General features: G+C 45.5%; 1 pseudogene across 1 annotated transcript in view; it reads right to left on the minus strand.

Annotated features, from left to right (window-relative positions):
• Nucleotides 1–14,401, minus strand: part of LOC311522646 (up-regulator of cell proliferation pseudogene) — a 32,498-nt pseudogene extending 18,097 nt beyond the window's left edge. The window contains exons 1-2 of the transcript in view: nucleotides 14,318–14,401; nucleotides 13,005–13,158 (exon numbers count right to left, since the gene is read on the minus strand). The product of the transcript in view is annotated as an up-regulator of cell proliferation pseudogene (transcript). The remainder of the gene's footprint in view (nucleotides 1–13,004; nucleotides 13,159–14,317) is intronic.
• Nucleotides 14,402–15,504: the final 1,103 nt, after the last annotated feature.

Raw genomic sequence — 15,504 nt, forward strand, 5'->3', positions numbered from 1 at the left:
TTTCTTTGTAATAATCTGAGAAGTGCAATGTATAAGATGGAGTCCTCAGCTATTTGTAGGGAATTTTACTATGAAATCCTGCGCCGTATCTGAAATAGATGAAGATGCAAAAATGCAACCTTTACTTCTGCAAAAATATATTAAGTGTTGGGTTTGTTTGTGGGGGTTTTATTATTGTTTTGGTTTCACTCAAATAATTTTAAAAGCAGCTGAAGGTTGCAGGTGAAAATTTCTTAGGAGGCTTTTCTATTCCTCACGGAGGCCCAATACCCAAGTTAATTTAGAAAAAAGAGGTGTTAAATAATAACAGTTATAACCAAAAGAAAAAAAAATGTTTTTGTCATACGGTAGAATGAAATGTCTTCTAAATTCAGAGGTGCTTTCGTATTTATAGGACTACTGAATGTCACACAGGTTACACATTGCTATTTTACTGGGACGTTCTGCAAGCTTCATACACTTTTGACTTTGTGCAACTGTACAAGTACATAGTGAAATCAGGATAGACCGTTTTGTTTGTTTTTTGCTTGAGTTTATTTTATTTCTTTTTTCCCTGGGGAAAAAAAAAGCACTGGGTGATATTTTCATTCCTGCTCTGGACCCTTTATGCTGGGTAAAAGGACCAGAGGAATGGTTCCAGCGGAGGGAGAATCCCCTCTATACAGGAAGTGATGCTTTGCCACTGTTAAAAAAAAATTACAACTGTTTCTTTGAGAAGGTCTAACAGCTCCATACTTTAGAACAGGGACTTGACATTTGGAGCAAGGGGGCCTTTTGCTGTCTCTCAGAAAATTCTTCCAGAACTACCCAATTTATACGCCTCTGAAAATAACTCTTGGCACATGCTCAGTAGAGGCTTGTTAGAAGCTGGCAGCCAAAATCTAAGATTCCATCCTCACTGAGCATGATCCATCCCCACACAGCTCCAAGTTAACCTTAGTGAATGCCCTCCATCCCTGAAATTCTCTGTGCCAACCTCACTGAGCATGATCTGCCTGCAAAGAACTCACAGAGTATGCTCTCACCCAGGGCTTGAGGCTGACAAAAAACTTTCCCTGCAATTGCTCCTTGCAGTTGCTGGTGGCCACCGTGGCATCGGGCATTGAACTGTTAGCAGGGTGAGTGTCTGCTGTGGTCTCAAAGCTCCCCCTGCTGGCACCCTGGCAGTGAGGATGAAAGCCTGATTCCACTGTAGATGGGGTGAGAAGCAGAACAGGGACTGGGGCAGCTGGAGGATATTAATGGAATGTGGCAGAACGCAGTGTAATGGGAATCAGAGGCAGAATGGTGTAGGCGCCCCAGGTATCCGTCCCTTTTCTACCACCCCACCCAAAAAAACCTCATCCTCTTATACCCACAAGCTGCCTGTGATGGCCCCGATTTCCATGAGTTGCTTCAGGCTCCCAGCATTGCCGATAGTGCACCCGTCACAGTTCCTGGGAGTGAGGAGTAGAGCCCCAAACCAAGTGGGAAGAGTCCCGCTTACCTATAGATCCTTTGCTTTTTCTACGGAATGGGGAACATGGAAAGCATCCTTTTTTCTTCTTCCTTTTCCATTTTTCTTTGGGCTCTAGTGTCTCCTTAGCTAATAAAGAAGAACAGATTAAAAGAGTATTCAGTGGTTACCCTTGTAATAGGCATGATAAGTGAGATGTAAGTGAACTTGGCCAGTATACCATGTTGCCAACTCACATTGTGAATTTAGAGTTACATGGTGTCTTTTAAAAGTCCAATAGGATCTCCTTATTCCTGGCTTAAAAATCCTGAAATTTCCCATATTAGAAATGATTGCTGTCTCCCATTACTTTAAATGAGATTGACACCAAAATGTCCTCAGATGAGACGATTATCATTTACCACAGGCTTTGTGCTGGGTAAAATGTCCAGAGGTGTGTTTCCAGCTGGGATAGAATCCCCTCTACACAAGAACTGATGACAGCCGCAGGACCAAGGGTGCGGTCTGAATCCCTAGGGTAGGAGGCATACCCGGGGTGGAGCTGCAGGCAATCAAAACATATCAGGGATGGACCCACAAAACGTAGCTCTGCAGAGATTGTGGGAAGTCCTGCTGCTCACAGGCAGTCAGGGACAGGCTGCTATTACTTAGAAAGCCCCTGCCTTGGAAGATGTTTTGGCCCCAGAGTAGCCCACAATCAGGACTTTGTAAAGGTGGTTTAAAGCCATCTTGTCCTCCTCTTCATGGACTGCAAATAAAGGGCAGCACGGAATCTAAACCCATATGATCAATGTTACTATTTAATATTATTAATCATGTTTATTACATCAGTAAGAAGGGCCTAAGGCAGGGGTAATCGATAGGCAGACCACAGGCCAAATCCAGACTGCCAGATGCTTTTGAATGGAACCCCAAATCTTTTTATTTTCTTCTTCTTATAATTTTTTTATTATTATTTCCTCTGGAGTCTGGACCTTGACTATACCTTGACCAACAAATTTGGACCGTGACAAAAAAAAATAATTGACTATCCCTGGCCTAACGTCTAACCGGAAGAAGCCCCATTGTGCTAGCAGACAGTCCCTGCCCTGAAGAGCTTGTAATTTAACTAGTCCGGACATTTCAGCAGAGTGAACAATGTAATGGCAGCAAACATGTTAGTTCCAAGATATATTTTTTGAGGGGGTATTTAGGAGGGGATCAATTAAATGTAAAGAAAAGGGCACAGGGTATGGGAGAGGCAGGTAGGAGGCAGGTGTGATACTGTGGTGAACAGACTGGGAGGGAGGGTTGGAACAAACAGCCAATTAAGGGACTGCTGCACTAAGGTGAGGGGATAAAATTGGACCCCGTCAAGACTACCCCTCCCTCCAGTACCGGGACACAGAATGTGCCGTGGAAGTTAAGGTTAATATGAGAATCTTAACTTGAGCATTTCTCGACTTTATTAAAAATTGTAACCTTAATATTACATTAATGTAATCTGTGTGTACACGTAGTGATGATAATTGTGAGACAAGTTATAGAGGGAGCTAGTAACATACCCTATATTTAGATTGCCTCACTATAAAAGATTCTCATGATTCCCTCTCCCCGCCACACACAATATCTAAGACCTCCATTGTTGGAAGCAGAACAGAAAGATAGTCCCTGCCCCAAACAGCTGACAATCTAAATATAAGACAAGATAGTGCAGTAAGTACTTTAGCTTTCAGCCAAAAACTTTTTCTTTCTAATATGGACACATTTCTTTCTCAAACATATATACAATTACTGATAGCTCAGAATTATACTGGATGAACATCATGACAGGCAATGATAGACTTACCCCATTCGTACCTTTTACAAAAGACCAGGTCTAAACTTTTGACTGAAATGTTCCAACTGGAAAGTTTGGTTTGGATATAATCAAACTTTTTTTTTTTTTTTGAAACTCAAAAGCCACTCCTGGAAAACACTAGTGAGTAAGGCAACAATTACAAGGGTACTATGAAAGGAGGTTTATTAATTGAGGATAGTCCTTTAACTATATCTTAAAAATACCTTTTAATATTTTATTTATATGCTATTTTATATCATATTTGGGGAGGTGTCAAGGTTCCTTCCCCACTTTGAACTCTCGGGTACAGATGTGGGGACCTGCATGAAAACCTCCTAAGCTTACTTTTACCAGCTTAGGTTAAAACTTCCCCAAGGTACAAAATTATTTTACCCTTGGATTTCCACTGCCACCAACAAACTTTATCTGGGTTTCTGAAAAAATGGAGTTTGGACACGTCTTTCCCCCCAAAATCCTCCCAACCCTTGCACCCCACTTCCTGGGGAAGGTTTGGTAAAAATCCTCACCAATGTGCATAGGTGACCACAGACCCAAAGCCTTGGATCTTAGAACAATGAAAAAGCATTCAGTTTCCTTACAAGAAGACTTTTAATAGAAATAAAGGAATCACCTCTGTAAACTCAGGATGGTAGAAACCTTGCAGGGTAATGAGATTCAAAACACAGAGAAAAATCCCTCTAGGCAAAACCTTAAGTTACAAAAAAGACACACAGACAGGAACAGTCATTCTATTCAGCACAGCTCTTTTCTCAGCCATTTCAAGAAATCATAATTAACACATACCTAGCTAGATTACTTACTAAAAGTTCTAAGACTCCATTCCTGTTCTGTCCCAGGCAAAAGCAGCATACAGACAGACACAGACCCTTTGTTTTTCTCCCTCCTCCCAGCTTTTGAAAGTATCTTGTCTCCTCATTGGTCATTTTGGTCAGGTGCCAGCGAGGTTACCTTTAGCTTCTTCACCCTTTACAGGTGAGAGGATTATTCCTCTGGCCAGGAGAGATTTTAAAGGGGTTTACCCTTCCCTTTATATTTGTGACAACTATTCATCGAAAGAAAGAAAGAAATTAGTAGTCCTTACATATCCTGCTTTCTTTGTATGTGTCTGTCTTCCTTAGATCATAAGGTCTTTGTATTGTTTAGGAAAAGTTAGCACATGTGACTCCATTTTGGTTTGGGCCCACCATTGTCTAAAAGCAAGCCCATCATGCACCAGGAGGAGTGTTCCTTAGACACTGCATCCCTGTGAAAATCCTCCTCCTTGTCTCCAGCCTGCCTTGACTCCCAGTATCTGGTTTTTGTCAGTCTCTAACTCCCTATCTCCTGGCCTGTGATGTGAGGCCTCCCATCCTGATAAAAAAAGTTCCTGATGCATGGCTTTCGGACCATGCTGTGTAATTAACATACTGGTTTAGCACGAGGAATGCACCAAGCAGGGATAGGTGGTAGATAAGAAAAGGGTTTGTTTATTGGCTAAGGTTTCTGATGCACGAGGGCAATATGCTTTGCTAAAAAGTATATAACCTTTGTATAATCTGTATTCGGGGTCCCCTCCTGGCTAGCAGGGGGGCACCACGCTCGAGCGTAATAAACTTGGTGTTTTGTGGGAACTCTGCAGTTGTGGACTTTGTTTATGTGCCTCAGCCTAGATTCGAACTGTGCATGACCTATCAGGTATAATTCGTAACAGCATTTGTGTGCATGTCCTACCAGGTATAATTCGCAGCATTTGTGTGCATGTCCTACCAGGTGTAATTCACAGCATTTGTGTGCATGTCCTACCAGGTATAATTCGCAGCAGTTGTGTGCGTGTCCTATAAGGTATAATTCGTAACAGTTTTAGGGAGTGTCCTTACTCTTTCTGTTTTGTAAAGCACACACGATTGGTACTGAACAGATAAATAATGGATACATCACCAAAAAACAAACAAAAAACAAAACAAAACCCACCTTTGTCATAAAGGTTGGTCTCCTCAGTAAAGTAAGCCATAACAATTAGGACAAAGGCTACGAAGTCAAGTACTCTCAAGTTAGGAAATACCAGAATGAGTATTGCCCATGAAACATTAACTCTGCAATAAATGAGGCAGGGATCCTGCAGACAACAGACTCCTTCAATACACAGCCACAGAGCAAACAATTTTGTGCACTGAATAAGGCAGGGGTTGCGAGGGAAAAAAATAACATGGGATCATGTAATTAACGTCTGCATCATCGGGCAAAGGCACAAGAGGACTGAATTAAGGGTGCCACGGCAACACTTATTTGGACATTTGCTAACCTGAGAATACTAAACTTCTTAACCTTTTAATCCTTTTTAAAACCTTGACTTTGTATTTCCTAATTATTTGATCGTTTAATTTATTGATGAAAGCTAAGCTAAGAAGCGTTAAATGAAGGGTTTTTGGTTTCTTAATTTCCTTCCTTTTTTAATAGAAAGAACATCTATTATATATGTGCTGTTTAAACAATGAAGCTCTTACTCATCTGTTGTTTTCAGTATATATTTTATTGCCATTCTTATCTTTGTGAAGGTCCCTTTTCACCACTCAGTGCTGTGTTGATCAGAGTATAGAAAGTAATGAAATTAAACTGTATTAAAATAAAACTCATTTTCTGCAACTTCAGTATCAGTGAAAGTTCTAAGCTCTAATCCCAAATTTGTAAGAAGCAGATAAACAATATCCAAGTAAAAGAGCAGGAATTTTGCATCTTATTTTCACTGAGCCTTTACTAAGGAAAGTAGCAAACAATTGCTCTTTGAAAAGAAACACTGTACAGTACCACAGTACAAACCCAAATAAGTGCAGCAGGCGGCTGCCCTGCTTATCCAAATCTGGTCCTGTTTCATTACAAACTTCCTTTCTGTGATGATGTTCTGGTAAGAAGGGGGCAATCAGTTGTCAAAGGCAGCTGTTGCCATGGCAGCCAGGGGCTAGTCATTCTCCCCAAGTGTGACAAGGAGCTGGAGGCAGGGAGCGCTGAGTGGTGGATTATCTCTGATGTCACAATGCTACTGCTCAGGCAGCACCCGTGGGCAGCAAATGTGCACTGTGTGTGGGGGGGAAATAGGCTTTCCCAGTGCTCCCGTTTCCCCAGATTTCCTAAAGAAACCAACAACATAACACCGAATGCACATTAGTGATTGTTCCAGACACATGCTAATTAGTAGCTGAAATTTGATTCAAATTCCCGATGGCATGTTTAGAAACCAGTGTTCCAAAACAAGGAGAGACCTTGTAAAACAGAAAATTTGGATGCTCTGGTGTACTTGTGGTTGTGTTAAATATTGAATACTGTGACTTTAAATTTTGGGCACGGTTCCTGGACCTACTTGCATGCTAAGCAGCGCAGTGGGGGTGTAGCAGCAGTCAGTCAGCAGGTACCCAGTGAATTGTGCCTCTCTGTTATAGGCAGAAGCTTACATTCTCTCCTTCTGATTTTGGGGTTCTTATGTGTTTTTGTTCTGGTCTTAAGAAACAAATTAGCGAGACATTGCAAACTTCCAGCAAGAATCATTTATGTTTTTCTCTAACTTCTCTGCTTGTGTGCCAGAAAACCTAAAAGACACAATCTCATAAAAACTGAAATAAAATTCTGCAGCCAAAAGTCCTAACTTCCCCCATACTAATTTCCCCCTACTCTTACTGACATCTTCTGGTCAACTGTTTGAAATGGGCCACCCTCATTGCCACGACAAAAGTGATTTTTCCTCCTCTGGTATCCTACTCTTAATTGAATTGTCTCGTTGGAACATGTCCATCTCCATGATATTTCGTTTGCTGGGAGTCCCAACCAAAATGGGATCGTGGGGGAGTTCAGAGGTTGTTGTAGGGGCGTTACAGCATTGCCACGCTCACTTCCGTGCTGCCTTCAGACCTGGGCTCTGAGGGCAGCAGCCAAGAAACTTTCTGAAGTGAGAGGAGGTTCTAAGATGTGCGGATGGGTCCCTGCTGCTGAGAGCACCTCAGCTGGGGGCTCCTACCTACTAGTCCCCTGGCAAATTAACGCAAGGACCAATTTGGGGGCATCCAGAAAAATGGACCCCTGAGCCCCAGAAGGAACTGCAAGGGAAGCCCTGAGCCCCAGCTGCGGATGCCGGGAAGACACCCAGAGTGCCGAGAGCAGTGGGGAGGGGCATGAAAGTCCTGAGCTCAGCACCCCAGCCTTGGCTGCAGCCACGGGGGTCAGAAGCCCCTAGCCCAGACACCCAGAGATGTGGCTGGAGCAGAAGTTCCAAGGCCAAACCCCTGAGCCCAACGCTGGGCTGATGCAGTGCACTCACTTCTGCATGCCTCTGGTGCACCTGACATCCCCAGCCCAGCAGACAAACAGCTAGGAGGCCCCTACTGGGTTCTCCTGGCTGGAGGGATCCCAGCAGGACAGGGAGATCGGATTTCATGGGGCAGGGCTAATTCGATCTTGCCAAGAAAGGCACAACAAGAACCAACAGCTGTCAGTTGAAGCCAGAGAAATTCAGATGAGAAGTAAGGCACACATTTTTGACAGTGAGGGAGACTAACCACTGGAACAAACAGAAAAGGAGGACTTGTGGCACCTTAGAGACTAACACATTTATTTGAGCATAAGCATTCGTGAACTACAGCTCACTTCATCAGATGCATGCAGTGGAAAATACAGTGGGGAGATTTCATATACACAGAGAACATGAAACAATGGGTGTTAGCATACACACTGTAATGAGAGTGATCAGGTAAGGTGAGCTATTACCAGCAGGAGAGAGGGAAAAAAACAAAAAATAAAAAATCTTTTGTTGTGATAATCAAGGTGGGCCATTTCCAGCAGTTGACAAGACCGTCTGAGGAACAGCGGGTGCTGGCGGGGGGATAAACATGGGGAAATAGTTTTATTTTCTGTAATGACCCATCCACTCCCAGGCTATATTCAAGCCTAAATTAATTGTATCCAGTTTGCAAATTAATTCCAATTCAGCAGTCTCTCACTGGAGTCTGTTTTTGAAGTTTTTTTTTGTTGAAGACTTGCCACTTTTAGGTCTGTAATCGAGTGACCAAAGAGATTGAAGTGTTCTCCAACCCAGTTTTTGAATGTTATAATTCTTGACATCTGATTTGTGTCCATTTATTCTTTTACATAGAGACTGTCCAGTTTGGCCAATGTACATGGCAGAGGGGCATTGCTGGCACATGATGGCATATATCACGTTGGTAGATGTGCAGCTGAACGAGCCTCTGATAGTGTGGCTGATGTGATTAGGCCCTATGATGGTGTCCCCTGGATAGATATGTGGACACAGTTGGCAACGGGCTTTGTTGCAAGGATAGGTTCCTGGGTTAGTGGTTCTGTGGTGTGGTGTGTAGTTGCTGGTGAGTATTTGCTTCAGGTTGTGGGCCTGTCTGTAAGCAAGGACTGGCCTGTCTCCCAAGATCTGTGAGAGTGATGGGTCATTCTTAAAGATAGGTTGTAGATCCTTGATGATGCGTTGGAGAGGTTTTAGTTGGGGGCTGAAGGTGATGGCTAGTGGCGTTCTGTTATTTTCTTTGTTGGGCCTGTCCTGTAGTAGGTAACTTCTGGGTACTCTTCTGGCTCTGTCAATCTGTTTCTTCCCTTCAGCAGGTTGGTATTGTAGTTGTAAGAATGCTTGATAGAGATCTTGAAGGTGTTTGTCTCTGTGTGAGGGGTTGGAGGAAATGCAGTTGTATCGTAGAGCTTGGCTGTAGACAATGGATTGTGTGGTGTGGTCTGGATGAAAGCTGGAGGCATGTAGGTAAGCATGGCGGGCAGTAGGTTTCCGGTATAGGGTGGTGTTTATGTGACCATCCCTTCTTAGCACCGTAGTGTCCAGGAAGTAGATCCATTGTGCGGACTGGTCCAGGCTGAGGTTGATGGTGGGATGGAAATTGTTGAAATCATGGTGGAATTCCTCAAGGGCTTCTTTTCCATGGGTCCAGATGTTGAAGATGTCATCAATGTAGCGCAAGTAGAGTAGGGGCATTAGGGGACGAGAGCTGAGGAAGCATTGTTCTAAGTCAGCCATAAAAATGTTGGCATACTGTCAGGCCATGCGGATACCCATGGCAGTGCCGCTGATTTGAAGGTATACATTGTCCCAAATGTGAAATAGTTATAGGTGAGGACAAAGTCACAAAGTTCAGCGACCAGGTTTGCCATGACATTATCGGTGATACTGTTCCTGATGGCTTGTAGTCCATCTTTGTGTGGAATGTTGGTGTAGAGGGCTTCTACATCTATGGTGGCCAGGATGGCCTTTTCTGGAAGATCACCGATGGATTGTAGTTTCCCCAGGATGTTGGTGGTGTCTCGAAGATAGCTGGGAGTGCTGGTAGCGTAGGACCTGGGGAAGAGGTGGATTCTCTGTTTCCTGGTATCCTCCCATCACAACTGGTTATCATTCTGGAAGGTGCCATGGCACCTTTTAGTGAATTACAAGCAATTGGGCTTAATATGGTGGTAAGTGTGTGAAATGTCATAGCCAGTGAAATAGAGGCCGGATTAGGAGATCAAATAGTTTCACAATCTATGTCTGTGTGGAAAACCCAGTGTGGGGTGAGGAATAGACTCTGCTGTTTTACTGGGTGGCCTGCTCGCTCCCCAGAATCAATAATGAGCAAGCGGGGAGATCCAGGGTGCAGCTCAAACATCCAGCTGGGCTGGCCAGGGGCAGACATCAGGCCTGCAAGGGAAAGGTGAGTGTGGCAGTGACTTCACAAAGGCCTTTGGCAGGAACTCAGCCTATTGGGCAAAGATGATGAGGCGGGTGTGACCCCACAGAGCTCCCTTGACAACAGCCCGGCAGGACAGGGGTGCGGAGCAGGGGGAACCTCGGAGACCCCTGTAGCCTTGCTGCAGCAAGCCTCCATCTCGCGGTCTCTCAGTGGGGACCAAGAGACGGTTGGTGTGGAGGAGATTCTCGGGATTATTTTTATGACTGTATTGATTGTGTGGAAAGAAATCGTCATCTGTGTAGAAGGTAAGAAAAAATATAGGCTCTAAGTAGAAGATGGGGGACCCTATCCTAGCAGATTGAAAGGCATCCCCACCCTCCCAGTGAAAAAGTTTTTCCTAATATCCAAGCCTTCCACACTGCAACTTGAGATCATTGCTCCTTGTTCTGTCATCCGCCAGCTCTGTGAATTTCATGAGAATCAATCTTTCATTAGGAAAATAATTCAAAAATACAAAGACAAAAAATGTGAATTGAAATCTATCCATCCTGATCTTCAGTGTCTGGGGGGTGTGGGCCTCGGAGGCCAGACTGAGACCCTCATTGGCTAGGGACACCCAGGAAGCCAGTAAAAAAATTCCAGTCCTCTTTGCAACCAAGCCTCCATAATCCAAGGAACACCTGAGGGCTGCGGGAGATAGAGGAGTGCTGAGAATGTCTAACTCATGATTGAAAATACAGAGATGTGTTATTGGCTTTGGATGGGGGACAAGTATCAAATCTGTTGGGGTTCTTGCCCCAAACAACAATCACCCATTGTCCTTTAGAGCACAAGGGCTCTAACACGCCTGACATGCTCAAATCTCTTGCCTGCTAGGACTTAGAGAATTTTCTCCATCTCCATGATAGAGAGGGAAAGAGAAAAGAAGTGACCTCTCTTTGGTCACAAACCACGGTCATGCTGGAGCTAGAAAGAGAAGCATAAGAAAAACGTTGCATGAAAATGTTTTGCATTTAAAACTGATTTCTTAAACAAGGAAATTTGAAGTGTGGTTAGTGAACTAAAATGATACGTTCTGGTTTTCACGTGTTTCTAGATTTATGAACTAGTATATCCATCCCCTCACACCTAGTTTTTATCCATAGATTGAGGGAGGAAAAGAAGTTGCCTGTTTTGTGAACTCTCAATGGCTTTCTTGAATTTCAACGAAGGAGTCATTGAACTGAACTCTTTGAATAAACTGAAAAGAAGACAATAGTTTCTGCACCTTCCAAGGAAGCTATTGCTGTCCAAAGCTGGCTTAGCATTTCAGCTAACTTTGCTTCCAGGGCTTTAGCTATCATGTCAGTGGTGTGACTCTCTCAAAAACTTGGCAGTGAACATGTTCGATTTCATGTTATTTTTTCCTCTTCTCTTTAAATTATTGAAGAGATTTTCATAAATTTTGCCCTTAATTTAAAATAGATGATTTTTTTGGTCAAGCTGGGCCTTACAAATCTCTAAGGATGAAGATTCCACCACCTCCATAGGTCACACTCAGGGCCAGGGAGACTGGGAATAGAAGAAAATCACCAGTGAAAGCCAGGAGTCCAGATTCCCACCCCCCTGCCTCAGTCACAACAACAAGTCACACTCAGAGCCAGGGAGACTGGGAATCGAGTCCCGCTGGCACTTCCCAGCTCTGGAAGGGACTGTTCCTCTAGTGGTTAGTGCGGGAGCCTGGACAAAGGCTCCATCCCCGGCTCTATCCCTGACTCCCTCAACGACCCTGAGGCAGTGGCTTCTCCTGCCCAGGCCTCTGTTTCCCTCACTGGGGCTGGGGACACTCCCCTACAGCCCTTGGGTCATCACGCTTCAGGAATGTGCGTGAGGTACGAGGAGACCTGGAGATGGGAGGTGTGCTGCTGGCCATAGGTCAGTGTTGTGAACCCCCGGTTGCTAGGCTGAGTTTATCCATCCCCTGGCAGTAAAACATCATCTTGTTTTCACAGCCACTTTCGATCTGCAGGCTTCTACTCCCTGCTCTGCTGGCAGGGCATTGGGCAGCACCCTTACCAGCCCACCTGGGTGCAGGAGATCAAGGAGGAGGGCAAGAGACTAGGCCTCGGTGAGTATCTGCCACCCAGCGCTTTCCCATCTAGAGCAAGTGAGTGGAGTTCTCCAGAGCCATCCCCAGTGTGGTGGGAATGGGCCAGCAAGAGGGCTCCCAGCCCTTCCCTTGCAGGAGATTGTTCCCCACGTCGAGAGTCTTTGGGGAGGGCAGAACCTGCCAGGTGCTGAACACCCACAACCGCAATCAGTGGGAACTGAGGGCGACTCCTCCCTCCCAGCATTGGCACCTTGTGAACTTTTGCTGGGGACTGTCCGGGTGCTGCTCTTTCCCTGGCCTGGGAGGGAGCGGGACCTTCTGGGGTGGAGGGAGCTGCTTGTCCAAACTAACAGAGAGCCCCACTGCTCTGAAAGGACGAGACTCCCCTGGTGTCACAGGGCCCCAGGGGTGAGGGGGAACGTTGGGAGCAGCCTGTGCTGTGAGCTGCTGCCAGTGGGTGTGGACGGCAGCCCCCATGCTCTGGGGTGGGGTGGGTGGTGAGGAGAAATTGCCTCAGCGGAGGGGAGGTGGATGGAGGAACAGGCAGGCACATTAATGAGAGGCTGCCTTGAACCCAGACTCATGGCTGCTCCCCACTCATTCCCAGGATGCAGCGGCTGAGGCGGATGCTGAGGAGGAAGGCCGGGCTGGTGGCTCCGGAGCCGGTAGGGAGCAGCGGCCGGCTTTCCCAGGAGGAGAGCGGCCCCTCTGTCCCCGCGGGCGGGGAAGAGGCCAGTGGCCAGGCGAGGAGGAGGAGCTCCCTGGCTTTCTGGAGGAGGAGGAAGACATCGGCTCCCTTAGCATGCCCTGAGGCCCCTTCTGGTCCCAAATGGAGGTGGCCCAGGGTGATGCTATGTAGGAGGGACCCAAGAGAGGGTGGGAGCCTGGGAAGGTGGCTCTGCAGCTTCCTTCACAGGAAGCGGAGGAGCCAGGAGCCGCACCCCAGTGCCCAACCGGAGCCATCCACCAGCCTGGCCACCGAGGAGCCCCCAGCCAGCCCAGAGCAGGAGCTGGGCGACTCTGGCACGGGGACCAGCAGCTCCTCCTTCTCCCGAGGGGCCAGCAGCCCCTCCGTGGGGTCTGAGAGCCCTGAGGCTGAAGGCTCCCTCTGTGCAGGTGAGGGGAGACCCACGGGACAGGGGGGAGGACAGGGGCAGCGGGGGACTAGTAACACCCTGTCAAGGTTTCTTCCCTACTCTGAACTTTACGGTACAGAGGTAGGGACCTGCATGAAAGACCCCTAAGCTTATTTTTACCAGCTTAGGTTAAAAAAACTTTCCCAAGGTATAAACTTTGCCTTGTCCTTGAACAGTCTGCTGCCACCACGAAGCATTTTAAACAAAGAACAGGGAAAGAGACCACTTGGAGACGTTTTCCCCCAAAATATTTCCCCCAGCCCTACACCCCCTTTCCTGGGGAAGGCTTCATAATAATTTTTACCAATTGGTAAAGGTGAACACAGACCCAAAGTCTTGGATTTTAAGAACAATGAAAAATTAATTAGGTGTTTAAAAGACGAATTTTAATTAAAGAAAAGAGAAAAGAATCACCTATATAAAGTTAGGATGGTAAATACCTTATAGGGTAATTAGATTTAAAACAGAGAATTTCTTGAGGCAAAACCTTAAGTTACAAAAAGACACAAAAACAGGAATATACATTTCCTTCAAAGTTAGTAACAGCCCGTTTGTTGAGCCATTTATGAAACAGATTTGTTATTTGGTTTACATAAGCCACATTAGTTCAGGCCTTTTTTAAGGGTTTGAAATTTAACTTTGTAAGTTTTAGGTGTAACTTGAAATTGGCAATTTGGCTGTATTGCGCAACAAATGGCCTGTAATATCTGGCCAAGCCTAAGAAGGATTGGACCAGTTTTTTTTTTTTTACTTTGGGACAGGCCACTTTTGGATAGCATTCACTTTGGCCTGTAGGGGGTTGATAGTTTCTTGACCCACCTGATGTTCAAGGTAAGCTACTCTGTTTAGGCCTATTTGACACTTTTTAGTCTTAACAGTTAGTTTTGCCTCCCTTATGCTCTTGAAGACTTTTTGTAGGTGTTCCAGGTGTTTTGCCCAGGATTCCAAAAATATGGCCACATCATCAAGGTCTGTGACTGCACATTTTTCCAATTCCGCTAGGAGACCATCTACAAGTTTTTGGAAGGTGGCGGGTGCATTCTGCAGCCTGAAAGAGAGCACATTAAATGCATACAGCCCGACATGTGTGATGAAGGCGGACATTTTCTTGGCGGATTTATTTAGCGGTACCTGCCAGTACCCCTGGGTTAAGTCCAAGATAGGGATGAACTGGGCCCGTCCCAGTTTCTTCACTAGTTTATTTGTTCGTGGCATTGGATAGTTGTTTGGGAGCGTTACAGCATTCAGCTTATGGTAGTCCATGCAAAAACGTATTTCCCCATTTGGGTTGGGAACTAGAACCACTGGAGATGCCCATGCACTGCCAGAGGGGCAGATTACACCCATTTGTAGCATATCCTGGATCTTCCATTCTATAGCAGTTTTAGCTTGAGGAGACACCCGGTAAGGTCGGGCTCTAATTGGGTGAGCATTACCTGTGTCAATGGAGTTGTATGCCCATTCAGTCAGTCCTGGGTGGCTGAGAACGTCGGCGTGTAGCTAGTGCACAGCTCCTTGATTTGCTGTCGCTGCATATGCCCAAGGGTCATGGAGAGGTTTACCTTTTCCAAACCACCAGCACTTTTTCCTTTGTAGTAGACACCTTTAGGCCACTCAGCGTTATCTCCTCCCTGGGCTGTAAACTGACAAATCTTTAATTCTTTGGAATAAAAGGGCTTTAGAGAATTAATATGGTACACCTTAGGCTTTCAGTTGGAGGTGGGGAATGCTATGAGAAAATTAACAGCTCCCAGGAGCTCTTGGACCATTAATGGCCCTTCCCACAATGCTTTTATTCTGTGGGCCTAGAGTGCCTTCAAGACCATGACCTGGTCCCCTACACTGAAGGAATGCTTTCTGGCATGTTTATCATACCAGGCTTTTGGCTCTTTTTGAGCATCCTGTAGGTTTTCTTTGGCAAGGGCTAAAGAGGTTTGGCAGGTGTTTTGCAGGTTAGTTACAAAGTTCAGAATGTTAGTTCCTGGAGAAGGTGTAAACCCCTCCCATTGCTGCTTTACCAACTGTAATGGCCCCTTAACCTCGTGGCCATATACAAGTTCAAATGGTGAAAACCCTAAACTGGGATGTGGTACAGCTTTGTAGTCAAAAAGCAACTGCTGCAACACTAGGTCCCAATTATTGGAGTGCTTATTTACAAATTTACATATTATGGCCCCCAAAGTTTCATTAAAATTCTCCACCATGCCATTTGTTTGATGGTGGTAAGGAGTGGCAACCAAGTGGTTCACCCCATGAGCTTCCCAAAGGCATTCCATAGTTCCTGCCAGGAAATTAGTTCCTGCATCTGTAAGGATGTC

This window comes from Lepidochelys olivacea (assembly GCF_965140295.1).
Source record: "Lepidochelys olivacea isolate rLepOli2 genome assembly, chromosome: 6".
Lineage (NCBI taxonomy): Eukaryota > Metazoa > Chordata > Testudines > Cheloniidae > Lepidochelys > Lepidochelys olivacea.